The sequence below is a fragment of the Microcaecilia unicolor genome, chromosome 10 (genome assembly GCF_901765095.1).
Source record: "Microcaecilia unicolor chromosome 10, aMicUni1.1, whole genome shotgun sequence".
Classification (NCBI taxonomy): domain Eukaryota; kingdom Metazoa; phylum Chordata; class Amphibia; order Gymnophiona; family Siphonopidae; genus Microcaecilia; species Microcaecilia unicolor.
This window is the reverse complement of record NC_044040.1, coordinates 126345004-126368637: the sequence shown is the minus strand read 5'-3', so window position 1 is coordinate 126368637 and position 23634 is coordinate 126345004. Positions and strand designations below refer to the sequence as shown.

Below are 23634 nucleotides of genomic sequence, written 5' to 3'. Positions count from 1 at the left end.
CTTTGTTACATCCCATACGTAATGGCTTCATCTGCTTGATGACAAGGAAGGGGAAATTAGGTTCTTACCTTGGTAATTTTCTTTCCTTTAGTCATAGCAGATGAAGCCATGAGCCCTCCCTGTATGATTGTCTGTATGCTGTGAATCTGTTTTTCAGGTTCTGTTCTAATTTCCTGAAGTTCCTTCCTTGGGAGAAAGTTGGAAAACAATCTTCAGGATTCATGTTCAGTTTAAATTTAGGAGGATGTGTTCATTCCCTCCAGCATGTTTTTTTTTGGAGGATGTGTTGATTCTCTCCAGGAGGCGCGTGTGTTCCCCTCCAGTTCTATCAATAGGAGGATGAGTTCATTCCCTCCAGTGTGTTGGGAGGATGTGTGATTCCCTCCAGGAGGCTCGTGTGTTCCCCTCCACTTATACAATAAGGAGGATGAGTTTATTCCCTCCAGGAGGATGTGCATTCCCTCCTTTATGAGTTCATGCCCTTGTGATGGGCCATCGTTCGCTGTGAGGAAAGCTCTTGTGATTCCCGTTGCGGTTTGCCATACTGCTTTGGAAGCTTCAAATACTGAAGAGGCAGTGGAGCTAGCTGGCCAAGAGGGCACTGTGAAAGTTTGAGTGCTCTCTATCTCCCCTGCTGGTTGATTGACATAACCCATACGTAATGGCTTCATCTGCTATGACTAAAGGAAAGAAAATTACCAAGGTAAGAACCTAATTTTCCCATCTGCAGATACTGCAACAGAGCCCTGCGCACATCCAGAAGGTGCAACTGCCCAAAAGATTCCGGAAACGCCTCCCTAGTAAAGGAGGGCAGATAAATAGGCTGGTTTAGGTGAAACGCTGAAACCACCTTAGGCAGGAAGGAAGGCACAGTACGTACCGTTACTCCAGACTCTGAGAATTGCAGAAATGGGTCTCGACAGGACAGCGCCTGGAGCTCAGACACCCGACTCGCCGATGTAATGGCCACCAAAAAGACTGTCTTTAGAGTCACATCCTTCTCCGAAGCTCGCCTCAGCGACTCGAAGGGCGAACACTGAAGAGCCTTTAATACTAGCCCCAGGTTCCAAACAGGACAAGGGGCCCGCACGGGAGGCCGGAGCCGAAGCACCCCTCTAAGAAACCGTGCAATGTCCGGATGCGCAGCCAGGGGAGAGGCCAGCGACCTTCCCCCGAAAACATGCCAAGGCTGCCACTTGAACACCCAGGGAATTATAGGCCAAGCCTTTTTGTATATCATCCTGCAAAAAGTCAAGTATCAGCGAGACAGAAGCTCGCATGGGTGTGATCGCTTTAGAAACACACCAAGCCTCAAACCGTCGTCAGATCTGAGCATAGACAATGGAAGTGGAATGCTTGCGGGCCTGCAGGAGAGTGGAGATGACCTTGTTAGAATAGCCCTTGTCTCTCAATTGCGCCCTCTCAATAGCCATGCCGTTAAGACCAAAGCAGCATGGATCCTCCATGGTTACCGGACCCTGCGTCAACAGGTTCGGTACCAGAGGCAAAGGAAGGAGAGCCTCCACCAGCACCCGCCGGAGGTCCGCATGCCATGGCCGCCTGGGCCAAACCGGGGCAATGAGGATCACCACTCCTTGATGCAGCCGAATTCGCAGGAGTCTTCGCCCTATTAAGGGCCAAGGAGGGAACACATACAGGAGGCCCGGGGGCCAAGGTTGAACCAAGGCATCCAACCCTGCCGAGCGAGGATCTCTCCGTCTGCTGAAAAAGGACGGGACTTTGGCACTTGTGCTTGAGGCCATAAGATCCGCTACGGGCGTTCCCCATTTGGCACAGATCTGAAGGAACACTTCGTCTTCCAGTTCCCGCTCCGCAGGGTCGATTTGATACCTGCTTAGAAAGTCGGCTTGCACGTTGCTCTGACCTGCTATGTGAGCTGCTGACAGAAGCTGCAGATGTATCTCGGCCCAGTGGCATATCTGAGCGGCCTCTGCGGCCAGTGTTTGACACTGAGTGCTGCCTTGTCGATTTATGTAGGCCACTGCTGTTGTGTTGTCCGACTGAACTCTGACCGCCAGTCCCTCCAGGGTCATGTGAAAGGCCAGAAGAGCCTGGAATATCGCTCTCAGTTCCAAGCGATTGATGGACCACCCAGTTTCCTCGGGTGTCCACAGACCCTGGGCATAGCTTCCCTGGCAATGTGCTCCCCAGCCCTTCAGGCTGGCATCCTTTACCACCAGGCACCAATCGGGAAGTGCTAGCGGCATTCCTCACCACAGCATGCTGTCTGAGAGCCACCACTCCATACTGAGTCGGGCCGCAGGGAGCCATGTGAGTCTGCGTTGATAATCGTGGGACATAGGAGACCATCGTTGAAGCAGGGCAATCTGCAGAGGTCTCATGTGCGCTCTCACCCATGGCACCACTTCCAAGGTGGTTGTCATTGACCCCAACAGCTGGACAAAGTCCCAAGCTCGTGGGCAAGGCATCCTCAGGAGCAGATGGACCTGATTCTGAAGCTTGCACTGCCTTTGGTCGGGTAGAAAGACAAACCCCAAGGGTCGAACCGGACCCCCAAATATTCTAGAGATTGAGAGGGCGTCAGGTGACTTTTGGGTATATTGACAACCCAGCCCAGAGATTGCAGTACTGAGACCACTCTGGCTGTTACGTGATGACTCTCTACTGCAGAGTCTGCACTGATGAGCCTGTTGTCGAGGTACGGGTGAACCCGGATACCCTCTCGCCTGAGAAAAGCTGCTACTACCACCATTACCTTGGAAAAAGTTCGTGGAGCTGTGGCGAGGCCAAAAGGCAAGGCCTGAAAGGGGAAATGATTTCCCAACACCGCAAACCGGAGGAACCGTTGGTGCGGGGGCCATATAGGAATGTGCAAGTAAGCTTCTTTTAGGTCCAGAGACGTGAGGAATTCTCCTGGCTGTACCGCCGCAATGACGGAGCGCAGGGTTTCCATGTGAAAATGCCACACTCTTAGTGACTCGTTGACTTTCTTTAAGTCGAGAATGGGCCGAAAAGACCCGCCTTTTCGCGGCACCACAAAATAAATGGAGTAACGACCACAGCCGTGTTCGGTGGGAGGCACAGGGATCACTGCTCCAAGGTGCAACAAGACTTCTAAGGTCTCCTTTACTGCCGCCCGTTTGACGGCAGTACCGCATCAGGACTCCACAAACACGTCTCTCACCGGGGCACCGAATTCCAATCGGTAACCTTCTCTGATCAGGTCCAGGACGCACCGAATTCCAATCGGTAACCTTCTCTGATCAGGTCCAGGACCCACTGATCTGAGGTAATCTTTGTCCACTCCTCAAGAAAGAGGGAAAGGCGTCCTCCTACAGCTGTAAAGGAGGAGTGGACCGGCGTCCCATCATTGTGGAGGACGGCCCTGAACTCCTGGCCTTGAGCCTGTCGCTGCGGAGCGTTTGTCTGAGCGAAAGGAGTTCCTCTGCTGAAAGCGGGCACGTTGAGTAAAACCAGCAGAGCGCCCCGGGCGATACCTTCTAGCTTCACGGAAGCAAGGTCTGGAGGAGGAGGGAACCACTTGACCCTTGGAAGAAGGCTGCGGCCTATCCTCAGGTAACCGCTGGGGTTTAGCACCCCCCAGGTCTTTAACAATCTTCTCCAACTCCTCTCCAAATAACAGAAGGCCTCGAAAGGGCAACTTCACCAACCTTTGCTTAGAGGTCATGTCAGCCGCCCAATGCCGTAGCCATAGAAGGCGGCGGGCGGACACCGCCACAGACATCTGTTTAGCTGAAGCTCTGACCAGATCATAGAGGGCGTCAGCTAAAAATGACAAGGCCGACTCCATGCGCGGTGCTACCTCAGTGAGGGACTCCGCACCATTCACGGGCTGTTCTACTGCCTGTTGTAACCAAGAGAGGCAGGCTCGAGCCACATAAGAACTGCAAACAAACGCCCTTAAGGCTAGGCACGAAATTTCAAAGGACCGTATTAGCGCTGATTCCATCCGCCGGTCCTGAATGTCCTTCAGGGCGACCCTTCCCTCTACTAGGAGGGTGGTCTTTTTTTGTCACCGCCGTGACTAAGGCATCCACTTTAGGCATCCCAAAACGGGCCAATTGCTCCTCACTCAGATGGTAAAGATGCCCCATCGCCCTGGCCACTTTCAAGGGCCCCTCGGGGTCAACCCACTGAGCAGAAATAAGCTCTTGGATGGAGTCATGCAAAGGAAAGGCAGAGGAGGCCTCGCCTTGAACAGGGTCATCAATAGAGAGGGCCTGTAAGGCATCAGAGATAAGTGCTGGCAGCTCATCGCGGTGGAAAATCTGAACCGCAGTGGGATCATCCAGATCCAGTGGCAAACCGGTACCTTCCTCTGGCTCTTCAGACCACGAAGGCCTGCCAGATCCCTCAGAGTCTCTACAGCCCAACCACGGGGGGGGGGGGGGGGGGGGGGGAATAGGGGGTGCGCCACTCTCCGACAGGGAATATACCCGTCTATGCTTAGCGTGCATCCAACGCTCAGGGGCATCCACGTCTGGCATCAGCCCCAGGCCATCATCAGTCAGAGGGGAGCCAGGTAGCAACGCAGTGTCAGACATTTGCGGCAGAGCTCTTTTCAGCATGAAGGCTTTATGTAAAATAAGCACAAACTCGGGGGAGAAAAACTCACCCTGACCTCCCGTCTCGGAACTGAGCTCCTTTGGTAGCCTCGGCCTGAGGCGCCCCTCTGCTCTCAGACTCCTCCGCAACTGCGGGGGTCGAGCCATGCGGCGCTTCCAAAATGGCGCCCGCTGCCAGCTCAATCGAGCAGGAAGAATCATCGCTCGCCATGCTCATACTGACTCTACTGTCTAAACAGCACGTTTTACAGAGCCCCGCTGCTGATTTGCGCTTGCCACAATGGGAACAGCGCTTAACTCCCTCAGCAGCCATCGCCGAAAAACGGCGGAATAAAATTCAAAATGGTGGTTTCGCTCCAAAATCACCCTGATCGGAACGCCGTCCGCGGGCCCTCCCCGGAGGAGCTGGGTGCCGCTCTTACCTCAAATGACTGAGTCCACGAGCTCCGGTCACGCTGCACAGTCAGGAAAAGTCTCAGAAATAGCAGCGCTGAAAAGCGCGTTTTTGGGTTGTTGTTTTTTTTTAAACACTGTGAGGAAATTTGGAGGCAAACATCTACAGAGGCACTCCGGAGGCAGAAGAGGGTGGGACAGGCAGGGAAAGGGCGAACCTATATGCCTGCATCCACACAGGGGGAAGGGTAAGGCAGGGAAAGGGCGAACCTATGTGCCTTTAAAGTGGGCTCCACTTAGCCACAACACCCCTGCTGTAACTGGCAAAAGCACAGGAGCCACCCCAGGCAGAATCTTCAAGGAGCTGAACAAGCTGTGTCCAACCCTGCTGGGAGATTGAGAAATACTGAGAGGCAGATGGAGCTAGCCGTCCTAGAGGCACTATGGTTTTCAGTGTTCTCTATCTCCCCCTGCTGATAGGTGGACACAACCCATTCGTAATGGATTCATCTGCTGCTGATGACAAGAAAGGGAATTAACAGGTATGACTTGCCTGCTCTCACAGTTCCTCTTAACCTGAGCAATGAATTTTTTTTCAGGTGATGAATATCTCCTCTGGCAGTGCAATGAGTGCCAAATCTGCAATTAATAAGGAAATATTCACCCCTCGTGATGAAAGGATGCTTGGAGCTGTCCAAGTCAAACGGAGAACTAAGAAAAGAAAAGAATCCCCTTCTTAGCTACTGGGGGTCAGGGAGACTATTCAACATACATCTGCCTTTCAGGTAGGGTCATTTTAGTATTGAGAACCAGCTAGACTTCAAATGCCAATCCCCTTCTTAGCTACTGGGGGTCAGGGAGACTATTCAACATACGTCTGCCTTTCAGGTAGGGTCTTTTTAGTATTGAGAGCCAGCTAGACTTCAAATGCCATCTGTTGCAGGAAGTAATACTTCAGAGGTGTTTTTAAATATGAATGATGTCAAATGTTGTTTTGTTCAACTGTATACTAATGTAAAAATTTGCATGTTGACTAATCAAAACTTTTTTTTTTTTGAAGGTTGGTCAATAACAATGCAGGGTTCATGCTCTTCCCTGTCCTCCCTCCTCCCTGGGAGAATATAGCATAACCTTTATTTCCATATCATCATGCTGATCAATCCATAGACTGGTGGGTTGTGTCCATCTACCAGCAGGTGGAGATAGAGAGCAATCCTTTTGCCTCCCTATATGTGGTCAGTATGTTCTCTATCTCAGCAGGTGGTGGTCACACACAGCAGCAGCTCTGGCTAGGTCTCCAAGCCTAATCTTTAGGTTTTGTTGAGTACCTGGGGTTGAGGGCTCTTCTTGAGCAAGTGCAAACCTGGTGGTGCCAGGTCCCTCCTTTTCTCCCCCCTCCCGCTGGCTCCGTTTAAAAAAAAAAAAAAAAAAATTGACTTCCTTTAAGGGCGTTTATTTCAACGTTTATATCAGCGTTTATTGCAGCTGCTCACTGGGACACCAGTTTGTTACAGCTCGGAGCGAGAAGCAGGTAATTTTACCTTTTTATAGCGGGCAGGGGGTTCCCCGTTTGGTCTCCACGTGGCTTATGGCGTCGGAGAGCGAGGGCGCGAGGATTCGCTCCCCGGACCGCGTGTGTGCACAGGCGGCCTCGATGGCAGAGGCCGGGTCCGTCTCCTTGGAAGAGATTTGTAGGGCGGCAACTTGGGCATCGGCTCATACCTTCTCCAGACATTACCGCTTGACTGTGGCTGCTCGGGCGGAGGCCCGGTTTGGAGCTTCAGTGTTGCGGTCAGGGATTTCTGTGTCCCGCCCTGGGTGAGTACTGCTTCGGTACATCCCACCAGTCTATGGATTGATCAGCATGATGATATGGAAGGTAAAATTATGTGTCATACCTGATAATTTTCTTTCCATTAATCATAGCTGATCAATCCATAGCTCCTCCCAGATATCTGTACTGTTTATATTCTGGTTGCATTTCAGGTTCAAGTTTAGTCTTCAGTTCCTGTTCAGGAGGACTTCGTGTTCAAGTTTTTTCAATTGGATTCTTCAGGAGTTGAGACGATTTTGGAATTCAGAGAGGTACTTATGACGCACAGAGAGCTGATTTCAACCAAATAGGTGACATTTTGGAATCATACCGTTACTTCTTACATCGCAAATCAGAACGGTTTACATCTTTAAAATATAAATGACATATAATATCATCTTTAAAATACAAATAAAAATACAATAATATCTACTATAATAATTTGCACCTCCAACGTTCTGAAGCTGACTCCGTGGCAGACTGCAGTGAAGGGTTCATAGGGTTTGTAACTCTGTAACCATCTCTCTCTGTCCCGCCCTCGTGTCAAAACGTGATGACGTCGAGGGTGGAACATTGAGAGGGGAACGCTGCAGAGTTGCTAGGCAAAGGAACGCGACGTTGAGGGAATGCTGTATAGTTGCCAGCCCCCGCACCTCCCTCCCTCTCTCTGCCCTCTAAGCACAATCTGTCCTCTGGCAGCCCCTCGCCTTCCTAAGTGCTGGCTATATTTTAGAAATTCTTACCTTGGGGTGCGGCGTCCACAGTGAAGGCGAGCGGCGCTTCACACTGCCTTCGCATGTGTCTCAGCTGGGCCTCTGGTCCCGCCCTCATTTCCTGTTTCCGGAAGGGCGGGACCAGAGGCCCAGCTGAGACACATGCGAAGGCAGTGTGAAGCGCCGCTCGCCTTCACTGTGGACGCCGCACCCCAAGGTAAGAATTTTTAAAATACAGCCAGCATTTATGAAAGCAAGGGGCTGCCGGAGGACAGGTCATGCTTGGAGGGCAGAGGGAGGGAGGTGCCAGGGCGTGGAAGTCGGAGGAGAGGGGGGCGTGGACCTCGGAGGGAGGGGGCATCCTACAAGTCGAAGGGAAGGGGAGGGGGTCATCCTGGAACTCAAAGGGGAGGGAGCTTGTAAGCTCTTTTGAGCAGGGGGACTGTCTTCTTCATGTTCAATTGTAAAGCGCTGCATACGACTGGTAGTGCTATAGAAGTGATTTATAGTATAGTAGTAGTAGTACTATTATCAGTAAATAAACGTAAAGTTTGTGACGGTGTGTATGGAATAGTTAGATTTGCAAGATATGATGGTGTAGATAAATATACACTTTATATGTAAGGATGAGAACCTTAAAAGAAATTTTCAAATGGATTGGAATCCGATGTAGTTGACATAATAAAAGCGTAGCCTTATCATAAATTGAAGCTCTACAAATTATACGAGCAGCTGTGTTTTGAATAGTTTGTAGCGTTTCAAGTTAATTTTGTGATGCCCGCATAGCAGATATTACAATAATCGAGACGTGTCATAATGTATGCATAGGCCAAGATATGCAATGAGTTATCTACTGTATTTCTAATAGAACATAATTGCCTTGGATAATAAAAAGTCTATTTTTCTGCCTCTGATATCTGATCATTAAATGATAGAGCTGAATCTATGATCACACCTAAATATTTGACAGATTGTACCGGGACAATTGGCCTGTCAAACAAAGTAAGAATTAGAGTCGGTATTGAACTATGACCTGTTATCCAACAAGCTATTGTCTTTTCAGGATTTAGTAGTAGTTTATGCTCAAAGAGCCAGCTGGCAACCCTGCTGAGACAATCTTGTATAGGCTTTAAATTTAAGTTTATTGGATCTACATAGTAAATCAACAAGAAATCATCAGCATAAGAATATGAACTAATACCCAATGTTTGAACAAGCAACACCAATGGACTGACAAATAAATTGAACAGTAATGGTGACAAAACTGAACCTTGTGGAACACCACAGGAAATATTATGAACTTTCGAAATAGATGAATTTTGAACCACTTTGAACGACTTTTCAAAAACGAGGAGAACCAGTTATAGACAGTACCAGAAATTCCCAGTGATTGTAAATGTTCTAATAATAAAGTATGATCAATCAAATGCCGCAGATAGGTCAAGTGAGATAAGTAATGCAATCCTGCCCTGTTCAAGTCTAGAATGTATTTCATTCAGGAGTGCGGTCACTACTGTCTCTGTACTATAGCCTTTTCTCAGTGCCGTAGCGAGGGCGGCTGACACCCAGGGCGGGTTGCCGCTGCGCACCCCCCCCCCCCTGGGTGCAGCACGGCGCACCCTCCCCCCTCGGCGCGCGCACATACCCCCCCCCCCCCCCAGAGCACATTCTTACCACTGGCGTAGGAAAGGGGACGGGTGGGAGGGCCGCTCCACCCTGAGTGCACGTCGCTGGGAGCTGCGTCGGCTCCGCTGGTTCCCTGCTCTCTCTGCCCCGGAATAGGAAGTAACCTGTTCCGGAGCAGAGAGAGCAAGGAACCAGTGGCGCTGACGCCCCCCCCCCCCCCCCCCCCCCCTCTTCCTATGCCACTGCCTTTTCTAAAACCTGACTGCCTTGGATGTAATGCATTTATAGATTCAGAGTATGATTGAAGCTGCAAAAATACTATAGTTTCCATTATTTTTGACAAAAAAGGAAGATTGTGGTACTTTCGCTCACAGCTATTAATTTCTTGGTCTTAATTGAGCTGATTTATTCCCTTTAGCCAGGGCTCTTATGCCAGCCTTCATTCAGCTTCCATGGCTTCTTTAGGACTTAGGCCATTCATTGGCTTTGTTCGTCTCTCTCTGTCTCTCTCAGTTCTCCTTATGTTGTGCTCCTTCTGGGTATGACAGTTTCCTCTACAGCATCTCCTTTGTATTAAGCCCCTGATCTTTCAACAGGACTCTAAACACCATTCCTCAAGGGGTCTTCTGAGCAGCCCTCCTTTTGGGTATGCCTGATTTGGATCTGGTTGGTAAAGGTAATGTTGCATGCCTGTGAAAGGGTTTCTACATTCAGCAGAACTGATCTGGTACTGCAATTAGATTTTAGGCCCACTTCTCTTACCCTGACCTGGTTGTAGTGTGGGACCCTTACTTAGGTTGTGCTTAGCTTCCAGCTCATAGTGCGCAATCAAGAGGTATATAATTTTCAATCCAGGGCTAACAACCTTAGCCTTGCTCTGGGGATTTTTTTCCTCTGTACCACCTCTCACTTTGCTTTTTATGGAGTAGTTTCCTTTCCTCATCTCAGATTGGTATGCCTGGTTAGGTCTGGTTTGATTTTTGGGAATTGCTGTTCACTTTCTTCCTTCTTGTTGATATTGACATATCTTAGCCATGGTTCCTCAAGTTCCCTGAATACGATATCCAGCTTGGCCTGGTTCTCGGGGAACGTTTTCTTCATTCTTGTGCCGGGAATTTTGTGTTTGGACTCCTAGCTTTTCCTTATCGTCGGCTTTTGAGCATGTACCTTGAGGTTTGGGAACTTGCCCTGTATACACAGTCCCTTCCTATGTTCACAGACCTCGACCCTTCTCTCATGTTCTTTTGAAATGCGGCCAATCGGACTATGTTTTCTTGACATCTCGTATTGAGGAGCATTTGTATTCTGTTGTCTATCAGTGTTCCATCCCAGGAGCTGAGTTGCTGTCAGCATTGATTCTTTTCTTTGGACATTTTTGGTCAAGGTGATTACCTAAAGCTCTATTCTGCGCCTCTGTTTGGGTACTGCTCTACATCCCATTAGTATGGACTAATCTGTTGGTATGAAGAGGAAGAAGAAATTGCTTTACCTGATAATTTTCTGATGGCTTTTCTGCTGTACCTTGATTGCATTCTTACTGCAGTCTACAAAATCTCAAGCTTTTAACAAATTGTAGAGCCGCATGCGTTTTGGAATGGCACTCTACCTTTTGGAATGCTGCTCTACCTTGATTGAGGCACGCTTATCAGTCTAGACGAACTGAGGTGCCTCTTCATTGCTCTACTGCTTCTTTTACATGATATAATGCACATTATTTTCTGATCTGCCTAGTTTGATGTATGTGTATGTCAATGCTCTGCCCTCTGTATATAACCTCCATTATTTTGTCATTCAGAATACTGAATGATCACAAGGAAATACTTTCTTGCTCTGTTCTCCGTGTCTTCATCTGCTGGTAGATGGACATAACCCATAGTCTGATCTGTTGTAACTAAAGGAGAGAAATTTATCAGGTAAGGCATCATTTCTCCTTGGTGCTGGTGAAAGAAATTCTGAAGACATCTTTAAGATTGATTCAATGTATTTAAGCCATAAGAAGATTTCTGAATAATCAGACATTCACTATGTTGTATGAAACTGAATGAAAATGTAAAAGTGCTGTTTGGTTTGGAAAGAGGCAACAGCGTTTAAGTATAGAGAAGGAAATTTAGATAGAAATTACCAGTTATCGTTCTATTTAAAATTAGCTAGTTAATACAGTTAAATTACTGGAAAGGTAACACCTAGATAATCACTGATTGAAAAAGGGAGTTAGGCTCTTTTGTTTATTTAAGTCAGTTCGATAGGAACTAAAGCTGGAAGAAAAGCCTGAAGAGTTCCTGAAAAGGGACCCTCCACAAGACAGAGGAAGGATTGGATTCAAGACAGAACAACATAGTCACTTAAGTGAAATTGCTATGCCTTTATAGTGACTTGTAGTTCTCTAAATAAAAAAAATTTTTTAATGACAAAATCAGTGTTTGGTGAAGGAATTGGAAATTAAATGTAAATCTCCATGGACAAGCAGACTGTATTATTCTCACACGTGAGTCGTCGTCCGCGTCGGCTCGGGAACTGGCATTTTGCCATAGCAAAAAACAAAAACTTTGCTAGAGTGTTGTGGCGTGTGTGCAGCATGTACTGCGCATGCGTGGACTGACTTTCTGCTCACGCGCGAGCGCGTACATCAGTTAATTTTTTTCCATTACAAGGTGTGCAGGTTCTTCCTGTGCTCCTCATACTGGCCCGGGAAAGAGTTTTGTTCTGTGAGTGATTGTTCGTGTTTTTTTCTGTCTTTTTTTAAAAAAGAGATTAGGTTTCCTTTTTTAGTTGATCCTTAGTCTTTTTTCCCATTTCTTTCTTTCTTTTTCGACACGGCCGGCTTTTTCCGCCCTTTTGTGCCCTTTTTATTGGCACAATCGAGTCTTTTGCTGGAGCCGTTTTTCCTTCCATGTCATCGAAGACACCCAGCGGCTTCAAACATTGTACTCGGTGCAACCGGACCATCTCAGGTACCGATACCCATTCATGGTGTATCCAGTGCCTTGGGCCTGACCACAGCCCAGCTTCTTCTGTTCTGTGTCTTCGTATGAAGAAGCAGACCCAAGTAGCTTGAGAAGCCCAACGCAAGAAACTTTTTGGGGCACGGTCTGGTCCTTCAACGTCAGCTTCGACATCGGTACCCGAGGTCGGCGGCACCGACATCAAGGGAAGCATCAACATCAGAAGCAGAGGTAATGGCTGCTGAGAGGCCCAGTCGCGCTGGGAGCAGTAAGGTGTCAAGTGGGTCTCCACCTATCTCGAGGTTTCCTGCTATACAGCCCCCTGGGACCAACCATCGTCGGACCCGACCCTGAGGAGACGTGAGGATTCCACGTCATCCTCATCATCACTGAACTCCTTCGACACATGGTGCCAGGAGCTCCGGGGCATCGGCGCCAAGAGGACCGTTCCCCCTCCATACAGGAGGTGCCGATGCGTCGGCCTCTTAGCAGCACGGTACCTGCTCCTGAACCTCAGCAGATTCTGCCTCCGGTTGCTCCACTGGCCCCACAGCCTTCTCCGATGGCAGCTCTCGACGAGCACATCCGGGCCCTGCTTCCAGAACTTCTGGAAGGACTGCTGTGCCAGTCTGCTTCTGTCACGGACTGTCACGGACTGTCACGGAGTCCGGAGTAGTGAGCCCTTGGGCCACTGCCAGTGACCAGCAGCAGCAGGTGAACCACCCAAACAGAAAGCGAGGCTGAACACAGACAAGCTGGTACAAGCAGGACCGGAACTAGCAGGATGGGAACTGAAGCTGTAGATGAGCAGGGCTGGAATTAGCGGACTGGAGCTGAAGCTGTAGATAGGATTCTCAAACAAGCTTGGCTGGAACTGGATTCTAGAACGGGTTTGGCTTGGTTTGACTGGAACTGGATTCTGGAACGGGCTTGGCTTGACTGGAAGCAAGACAATAAACAAGGCAAGAACAGGACTCAGGATTTTCAAACAGGATTGGCTGGAACAGGATTCAGGCAGATCTGGAATGGAAGCTGTGAAAGCAGACAGGGCTGGAACAAACAGTGGAGGAACTGAAGCTGAAGACAACAGGGCAAACACAAGCAGGATTAGAACTGAAGCAGGGCTGGAACAAGCAGTGTTGGAGTAGAAGTTGAAGACTGGCAAGACAAGAACTAGCAGGGCTGGAACGGCAACAAACACACACAGACGAAAACTCACCTGAAGACCTCTGTTGCAAAGGCACGCCTGAAAGTTCCCAGGTGCTTAATAAAGGCAATTACAGATGAGGTCACAAGTAAGTCTGGAATGCTGCAACATCAGAATAGGACTGGAATGGGCTTGGCTGCAACCGGATTCTGGAACATGTTTGGGAAACAGGAAGAAGACAGTCCACAGCACCCTTAGGGCCTGGTCACCAGGAGGCGAGGTGAGTGTAGGCATGGGATACAGTCACAACCGTGACAGCTTCGGTGTCGGGGGTGCTTACGCCTTCCACACCACCTGCTGCAGTGGCGTTTGGCCCTTTGCCTGCGATGAGATCCCCGCCTCGGTGCCGCCAGGTCAACTCCCCTTCGACGTCAGTGGAGGAAGCTTCACTGCAGTCAATGCAGGCATCAGCTTCTTGACATCGCCATTGAGGACGTCGTTCCTCGGCGTTGAGGCAGGATCAGTCTTGGAGTTCCCTTAGGGAAGTGCTTTCCGATACTGAAGAGGAGCGTACGTGGGAGTCAAAGGAAGATCTCATGGCTGCGTGTCTCTGACCTGGATCATTCGGTCCAGCAGAGGATGGCGGATGTACTTTGCCGGGGGGGAATAACCTTTTTGGAGAGAAGGTGGAAGATCTGGTTGACCAGATTAAGAAGCACAATGATGCTATTGCTTCTCCCTCCCAACGGGTGTTTTCTGCCACAGCCTCCTCAACTAGGAGGTTTTGGGGGAGGGGCATGGAGTGCTCCCTATTCCTATGCTAGGCATAGGTACACTCCGACGTCCCGACAGCCTAGTCAGGCTCAGCCCCAGTGCACTCATTCTCGTCAAGAGCGTGCACCTAAGGCCCCTGCTGCTCCCCAGCAAAAGCAAGGGATGGGCTTTTGACTGGCTCTAGCAAAGCATAACCACACTAAACGTGTCCATGCCGGACAACTTGCCAGTTGGAGGGAGGTTAATGTTTTTTCACCAAAGGTGGCCTCTCGTAACCTCCGACCGATGGGTTCTTCAAATAGTCCGGTTAGGATACACCCACAATCTGGAATCCAAATTGTCCACTGGGAGCTCATTCATACAGCTCCCAGCACAGGCAGGTACTTGCGGAGGAACTCCCCGCCCTTTTAACGGTCCATGCGGTCAAACCCGTTCCACCAGGGGAAGAAGGGCTGGGATTCTATTCCAGGTACTTCCTTGTGCAGAAAAAGACGGGGGGGGGGGGGTGCATCCCATCCTAGACCTAAGGGCCCTGCACAAATTCCTAGTCCGAGAAAAGTTCAGGATGGGTTCCCTGGGCACCCTTCTTCCCATGATTCAAGAAAACAATTGACAATACTCTCTGGACTTAAAGGATGCTTACATACATCTCAATATTTCCAGCTCACAGGAAGTACCTTTGATTTCGGCTGGGAACACAGCACGTTCCGTACCTTGTACTGCCCTTTGATCTGGCGTCTGCACCCAGAGTGTTCATAAAGTGCCTAGCAGTAGTCACAGCATCGCTACGCAGACTGAGAGTGCATGTGTTCCCTTTCCTCGATGATTGGCTGGTAAAGAGCACCTCGGAGGATGGTGCTCGGGAGTCCATGCGGATGACTATTCAAGTGCTAGAGCTACTGGGGTTCGTAATAAATTATTCCAAGTCCCATCTCACTCTTGTTCACAAATTGGAGTTCATTGGAGCAGTATTGGACACGAAGACAGTTCAGGCATATCTCCCCGAGACAAGGGCAAACAACATCCTGGTCCTGGTGTCCACAGTTCGAGCATCCCAGAAGGTCACAGCTCAGCAGATGTTGACATTTGGAGCACATGGCTTCCACAGTTCATGTAACACCCATGGCACATCTACATATGAGATTAGCTCAATGGACCCTAGCTTCCCAGTGGTATCAAGTTGCGGGGAATCTAGAGGATGTGATCCAACTGTCCACCGACTTTAGCAGTTCTCTTCAGTGGTGGACAATCCAATCCAGTTTGACCATGGGACGATCATTCCAAATTCCTCAGCCACAAAACGTGCTGATGACGGATGCATCCCTCCTGGGGTGGGGAGCTCGTGTAGATGGGCTTCACACTCAGGGAGCCTGATCCTTCCAGGAAATGAGTCTTCAGATGAACCTCGTGGAATTTCGAGCGATCTGGAACACTCCGAAAGGCTTTCAGAGATCGGCTGTTCAACCAAGTCATCTTGATTCAAACAGACAATCAGGTTGCGATGTACTACACCAACAAGCAGGAGGGCACCGGATCTCGCCCAACGTGTCAGGAAGCAGTCCAGATGTGGCTTTGGCCACACCGTTATGACATGTTTCTCCAAGCTGGCAGGTGTAAACAACAGTCATGGCCGACAGGCTGAGCAGGGTAATGCAACCTCACGAGTGGTTGAATTTGGGCGTAACCCGCAAGATCTTCTGAGCGTGGGGCCCCCCCCCTTGGTGGATCTTTTTGCCACTCAAATCAATCACAAGGTCCATCAGTTCTATTCCAGGCTTCAGGCCCACGACAGACTAGCATCAGATGCCTTTCTCCTACATTGGGAAACAGGCCTTCTGTATGTGTATCTTCCCATACCTCTAGTAGGGAAGACTTTGCTGAAACTCAGGCAAGACCGTGGAACCATGATTCTAATTGCACCCTTCTGGTCGCATCAGATTTGGTTCCCTCTTCTCTTGGAGTTGTCCTCCGAAGAACCGTGAAGATTGGAGTGTTTTCCAACCCTCATCACTCTGAACGAGGGGTTGCTTCTACATCCCAACCTCCTGTCTCTGGCTCTCACGGCCTGGATGTTGAGAACTTAGAATTTGCCGCCTTGGGTCTTTCAGAGGATGTCTCCCAAGTCTTGCTTGCTTCCAGAAAAGATTCCACGAAGAGGTGTTACTCTTTCAAATGGAGGAGGCTTGCCATCTGTTGTGACAGCAAGGCCCTAGATCCTCTCACTTGTCCTACACAGCCCCTGCTTGAATACCGTCTACATTTGTCAGAGTCTGATCTCAAGACCAACTCCACTTTAGTGCAATTAGTGCTTACCATCGGCGTGTAGAAGGAAAGCCTATGTCTGGACAGCCTTTAGTTGTTCACTTCATGAGAGGTTTGCTTTTGTCAAAGCCCCCTGTCAAACCTCCACTAGTATTATGGGATCTCAATGTCATTCTCACCCAGCTGATGAAAGCTCCTTTCGAGCCACTGAATTCCTGCCATATGAAGTACTTGACCTGGAAGGTCATTTTCTTGGTGGCTGTTACTTCAGCTCATAGGGTCAGTGAGCTTCAGGCCCTAGTAGTGGATGCACCTTATACTAAGTTTTATCACAACAGAGTAGTCCTCCGCATGCACCCTAAGTTCCTGCCGAAGTTGGTGTCTGAGTTCCATCTAAACCAGTCCATTGTCTTGCCAACATTTTTCCCCGTCCTCCTGCCCACCCTGGCGAAAGCAGCATGCGCACCTTGGACTGCAAGAGAGCATTGGCCTTTTACGTGGAGCAGACAAAGCCCTTTAGACAGTTCACCCAGTTGTTTGTTGCTTTTGATCCCAACAGGAGAGGAGTCACCATCGGGAAAGCGCACAATCTCCAGTTGGCTAGCAGATTGCATATCCTTCACTTATGCCCAACCTGGGATGGCTTTGGGGGGCCATGTCTGCGTCAGTAGCTCACTTAGAGGCATATTTTCAAAGCACTTTGGGAGGCTAAGTTCCATAGGTTTCTATGGAACTTTGGGAGGCTAAGTGCTTTGAAAATGAGCCTCTATTAGTCAGCCTCCATTGAAGAGATTTGCAAAGCTGCAACATGGTCTTCAGTCCACACATTCACCTTACATTACTGTCTTGAACAGGATACCCGACACGACAGTCGGTTTGGACAGGCAGTGCTGCAGAATCTGTTTGGGGTTTAGAATCTAACTCCACCCCCCTAGGCCCGTTTATTCTGTTCCAGGCAGCACTCTCAGCTAGCTGTATATAGTTTTCAGGTCCACCTACGTTATGTCCTCGCTGTTGTGAGGCCCAGTTGACCAATGTTTATTGTTTTGGGTGAGCCTGGATGCTAGGAGAATAATGCAGACTGCTTGTCCTCGGAGAAAGCGAAGATAATTACCTGTAGTAGGTATTCTCCAAGGACAGCAGGCTGATTATTCTCACAATCCCACCCACCTCCCCTTGGAGTTATTTGTTATGCTTTTAAACTTGACTGAGGTATGCGCTCACGCGGCGAGCAGGAAGTCAGTCCGCACATGCGAGGTACATGCTACATGTGCACCAGAACACTAGCAATGTTTTTGGTTTTTGCTATGGCAAAATGCCAGTTCCCAGGCCGACATGGACGTTGACCCACATGTGACAATAATCAGCCTGTTGCCCTCGGAGAATACCTGTTACAGGTAAGTATCTTCGCTATATTGTAAAAGGTATTCAAAAAGCATACCGAAACAGGCACAAATGTGTTAAGTGTTTTGTGGTATTTTTCCTTTTTCTGCTCACTACGGGAGCCTTTTACCAAGCTGTGGGAAAAAGGGCTCTGCAGTAGCAGTGGGGGCATAGGCGGTCGGTGGCCCAACTGTTTGGGGAGGCTAAAGGGGCGGGGTTAGGGGTGGGGCCAGGGGTGGAGCTTAAATCCATGATAACATACAGAAAATAAAATAAAAATAAAAGTCACAATACCTTTTATTAAATTTAGATATTAGATATGTATCATATGTCAAAGAATAAAGTGGTTGCTCAAAGCATATACTAACCACAATCACTCAACTGCAAAACACTATGCACAACTTTGTGCAAAAACACACTCAGAACCTTACTGTACCATAAATATTACACTGGGCAGAACCTAATACACCAATATACCACCCATACGGAAAATGCAGACCGTCAACAATATGAAACAAGGGATCATAATATCACAATTCTCATGTACAGCCACAAAACACCCTAATTCATGTTTAATGTGGGATAAAATGCCATAAATAAGTAAATAAATATAAACTTTTAATGTTGAGCACCTGATTCTCAAAGTGGACACATTCCAAACACTATAATGAAAATAAAATGATCTTTTCTACCTTTTGTTGTCTGGTGACTTTGTTTTTCTGATCATGCTGGCCCAGTATCCGATTCTGCTGCTATCTGTCCTCTTAACTCCGTTTTCAGGGCTTCCTTTCCATTTATTTCTTTACTTTCCGCCTTTCTTCTTCATTTCTTGCCTTACATCCGTAAGTAAAAGCTGGGTCCTCTGCAGACATGACTGTCCAGTGGATCCAGCTTCTGCCTATTTTCTCCATCGATGTGCAGGTTTTCTCCCTTTTCCCTCATCTCATCTCCTTCCTCTCTCTTCCCTCCCCTCCATCCAGGTCCAGCATTTCTTCTCTCTCCCTTCCCCTCCATCCATGTGCATCTCCTTCCTGTCTTCCCTTCCCTCCATCCATGTCCAACAATTCTCCTCTCTCCCTGTCCAGCAACCCCCCTCTCTCCCCTGCCCTCCATCTATCCATGTCCAGCAACCCCCCTCTCTCCCCTGCCCTCCATCTATCCATGTCCAGCAACCCCCCTCTCTCCCCTGCCCTCCATCTATCCATGTCCAGCAACCCTCCTCTCCCCTCTAGCCACCCATGTCCAGCAACCCTCCTCTCCCCTCTAGCCACCCACCCATGTCCAGCAAATCTCCTCTCCCCTGACCTCCCCTCCATCCATGTCCAGCAGCCCTCATCTCCCCTGTCCTCCATTTTGTCCCCTGCCCCCCTCCATCCATACCCAGCGCGATTCTCCTCTCCCCTGCCTCCATCCATCTGGAGCGGCGCCGTGAGTCTCCCCTTCCTTACTCTCTGCCCCACACCGCCCTTAATCTTTAATGTACCTCCGTCCCAGCACCGGCCGCGTCATTTCGAAGCCCACCCTGCCCGTCTCTATTCTTCTCTCCCTTCATTCTGCAGAGTCACGCCTTCTGACATCATTTCCTCCAGGGCGGGACTCTGTTCCCTCAGAGTCCTGCCCTGGAGGAAATGATGTCAGAAGGCGGGACTCTGCAGAACGAAGGGAGAGAAGAATAGACACGAGCAGGGCGGGCTTCGAAATGACGCAGCCGGCATTGGGACGGAGGTACATTAAAGATTAAGGGCGGCGGGGGGCAGAGAGTAAGGAAGGGGAGGCTCACGGCGCCGCTCACCCAAACCCCCCCCCCCCCCGGACCCCTAACCCTTTCCTGCAGCCTCCCCAAGCCTCTTATACCGGGCGCCTATGAGTGGGGGCCAGTTTTCCCACACACCAGGGCCCTTTTTACCGCAGCAGGTAAAAAGCCCCAAAAATAAAATGACCATGCAGTAAGAAAACTTTTACTGCGTGGCCATGCAGCAGGGAGCCCTTTCTGCTACCCACCGTGGTGGTGGTAAGGGCTCCCGCTGTAACCAGGCAGTGCACAGTGATGCCCGATTACTGCCGGGTTACTGCCATGCTAACCATTTCCGGGGGTGGGGGGGGAGGGGGAGTTTCCCCCAGAAATGATGCATGCTTGACCTGGACCTACCGCTGGCAGCCACATTGAGCCGGTGGTAGTCCTGGAATAGCGAGCGGTAAGCCCGCATTGGACTTACCAACACTTTATAAAAGGGCCCCTAAAAATTTGTGCATTGTGATGCACTTAACTGGTTAATGCAGAGTTTATCACAGGGGCATTTAGCACCTCTTAAATAACAGGTGCTAAGTGCTCCTCTGATAATTTTCTGCAGATACCATGCGCTAATGGGAACATTAGTACATGATTTAATAAAAAAGGAAAAGAGCCCTAAAAAACTGCATTAAATCTGGGTTTAGCATGCAGTAAAGTTCCATGTTATAATCTGTTAAGCCCAGATTTTATCACACTTTAGTAAAAGGCCTCTTAAATACTTACCTAATTTTTTTGGTATTGTGTAAGGTTTAGAAGATTCTCATCTGCATAAAACAAATGTTAAAATTTATAATTGTACAAATTCAGCTAAATTTATTGATAGCTAAAAACTATTTAACCGAGAATTTAACAGTTTTATCAACTGTTATATTTTATTGTGGCAATAAGCACTGTTTATTTGAAAAAACATTTTCATTTAATTCAAATATTTAATTCATTTTATTTAAAAACAACAACAGATTCAACTACAAGATCAAAGGACAAGTTGCTGATTGATGTGGAGGGGCATAATCGAAAGGGACGCCCAAGTTTTGCTGAGGACGTCCTCGAAAAACATCCCGGGGGGGGGGGGCGGGGAAACCCATATTATCGAAACAAGATGGATGTAAATCTTTCATTTCGATAATAGGTCGGGGACGCCCAAATCTTGACATTTAGGTCATCCTTAGAGATGATCGTCCCTGGACTTGGTCGTTTCTGATTTTCAGCGATAATGGAAACCAAGAACGCCCTTTAGTCATGGGAGGAGCCAGCATTCGTAGTGCACTGGTCCCCCTGACATGCCAGGACACCAACCGGGCACCCTAGGGGGCACTGCAGTGGACTTCAGAAATTGCTCCCAGGTACATAGCTCCCTTACATTGTGTGCTGAGCCCACTAACTGTACACCACTACCATAGCCCTTACGGGTGAAGGGGGCACCTAGATGTGGGTACAGTGGGTTTGTGGTGGGCTTTGGAGGGCTCACATTTACCACCACAAGTGTAAAAGAGGGGGATGGGCTTGGGTCCGCCTGCCTGAGTGCACTGCACCCACTAAAACTGCTCCAGGGACCTGCATACTGCTGTGATGGACTTGAGTGTGACATTAGAAGCTGGCATAGAGTCTGGCACAAAATATTTTTAAAGAGTTTTTTTGAGGGTGGGAGGGGGGTTAGTTACCACTGGGGGAGTAAGAGGAGTTGATCCTCAAGTCTCTCCAGTGGTCATCTGCTAAGTTCGGGCACCTTTTTGTGGCTTGGTCGTAAGAAAACAGGACCAGGTAAAGTCGGCCAAGTGCTCGTCATGGACGCCCTTTTTTCCATTATGGGTCAAGGACGCTCATGTGTTAGGCACGCCCAAATCCCGCCTTTGCAACGCCTCTGACACGCCCCCATTAACTTTGGTTGTCCCCGTGACGGAAAGCAGTTGGGGATGCCCAAAATTGGCTTTCGATTTGGGCGACCCTGTGAGAAGGACGCCGCCCATCTTCTGATTTGTGTCAAAAGATGGGCATCCTCCTCTTTCGAAAATGAGCCTGATAATCATCAAAAAGAAACCATATAGCATGAAACTGTAAAAGCCCATCCTTCTCACCAGTCACTCTCTCTTACTTATAAATTTGACAGAGTATTAGTTTTCTGAATGAAGATAATTTATTTGTACACCGCCATCTAAAAAAGTGATTCTGCCTGTGGTAATCGGCTTGTGACAATGTTAATTAGATGACAAGTTGCTGATTAGTGTAATTCACTTCTAGTTTCTAAAATCAGGTCCATTTTCTGGTGAAATTGCCCCTAAAAGATTAATTTTCTTGTGTCTTTCTTCTTTTCCAGCTTGCCATGAAATATAAATGCTGAGTCCCTGCCTCACTTACAGAGACTTCCCCAGAGAAACTGAAGACTATCTTGTTTCAGCTGTCTTTATATAGACAATCTAATGTTTACCTACATTTCTTAAGACTGGTGGAAATAGATTTTATTCCAGATGTAGAAAATATGTCCATAATGCTCAGTGTATTTATTCATGACACAGTAGCTGCATTATGTTTACATTTTATGTGGGGGTGCAGCAGACAGCAACAGTAGGAAAAACTATGGAACCTGGAAGAACTGGATGAAATGTTGCAAGCCCTAACTCATTTTCTTGCATTGGATTGAATGAAATTTTAATTCAAGTGAGAGGGAGTTCTTTTAACACTGATTGTGCTGTATTCTGTCAGAATGTAAGAAGTGCCATGTTGGGTCATAGCAGTAGTCCATTGAGCACAGTGTCCTGTCTCTAAAAGTGGCCACTTAGAAGTACCCAGCCAGTCCTTTATATGAGATCCATTCCCTGTTGTTCAGGCCCAGAAGGAATGATCAACATACTGAAATTTGTCTTGATTGTTTTGTAAACCAAGCTTGGACCACATCTGGGTGAATGAAAGAACTTACAACATATGATAGGGTACTGTTGCGATATGTCATCATGTTACCAGATAAATTATTACCTTATGGAGGATACAACTACTGCAGCAATATGGAACAGTTTTTAATAGCCTATATTCTCCTGGATTCTGTAAAGATTGCCCAAATTTGCAGGTTGTGCCTAAACTAATTAGCCAATTCAGTACTAACAATAATTGGTGTTATTGGCAGTAATTAGGAATTACACAGGGATCTGCCCTACACCCTATTCTATAATATGCGTGCCTATATTTCATAGCGTGTGACTCAAAAAGGGATGTGGCCATGTAAGTTGCATGAACAAGTCAAGGGTATTCCCAGAAATTATAGGCCTCATGCAGTAGAATACCTGGCTTTATGTGCCTAACTGCCATTACTTGTGCATGAACATGTACATCAGCTTCTGGCAGGCATAAGTACTTGCACCCAAGGTTCGATGTGAAGTGTGCGCTAAGCTAGTATTCTGTAAAGGTCGCTCTGCACGGAGCACCCTTTACAGAATGCCATCTTAGCACAGATCATAATGGTGTCTGACCTTGGACGCCATTTACTGAATGTGGCCTATTCTATACAATGTATGCAAGCTATTTTAGTCTGTATACCTTGCATCAATCTCAAAAGGGAACAGCTGACATTGTTTCTGTGACCTCAACACATTAAAAAAAAAACTGGCATTGTTCTCACTGGAAAATCAGGAAACAGCATCTATGTAAAAGGCACATGCTCTGCTCTCTGTGCTGGTGGCAAAATTTTGCATTTGCTGCTGGAAATCCCATGTGTGTATGCTATTTTCTTCCCTGACCTTCAACACATTCATAAACCACCTTTGTCTGATGCAATTTAGTGTTTGTATCCTGCTAGTTGCATTTGAGGAAGGCAATTTTCAGTTAACCATTCTACCCAAGTAAAAACTTGCTTATACATATATAAGTACATAAGTATCGCCATGCTGGGATAGACCAAGGGTCCATCGAGCCCAGCATCCTGTCACCGACAGCGGCCAAATATGTGTAAATAGCTTTGAAATTGCACACACACAGAACAGAACAGAACAATGTATTTTATGAGATGATACAGTAGTACCTCCATCCTTCTCTTGGGGGTTGTCTTCTCCAGATATAGGAAGATTTTCCTACCATTATCTAGCCATAGATGACTGTTTCAATTTACTCCAACTTTCCATATCCCTTCTCATGCTCCTAATAAAAGGGAGGGTAACTCCATGAATGCATCCCGTGTTGTATATTAACCAGTGGTGTAGCTAGGTGGGGGCCCAAATTTGCTCTGGGTCCCTA

At 48.1% G+C, this 23634-nt stretch overlaps 1 long non-coding RNA gene across 1 annotated transcript in view; it reads left to right on the top strand.

Annotated features, from left to right (window-relative positions):
- LOC115478888 overlaps positions 1 to 23070 on the top strand; it is a 55491-nt gene extending 32421 nt beyond the window's left edge. Inside the window, exons 2-3 of the long non-coding RNA XR_003943587.1 lie at positions 5561 to 5746; positions 21728 to 23070. This is a non-coding gene — a long non-coding RNA (uncharacterized LOC115478888). The remainder of the gene's footprint in view (positions 1 to 5560; positions 5747 to 21727) is intronic.
- The last annotated feature ends 564 nt before the right edge of the window (positions 23071 to 23634 follow it).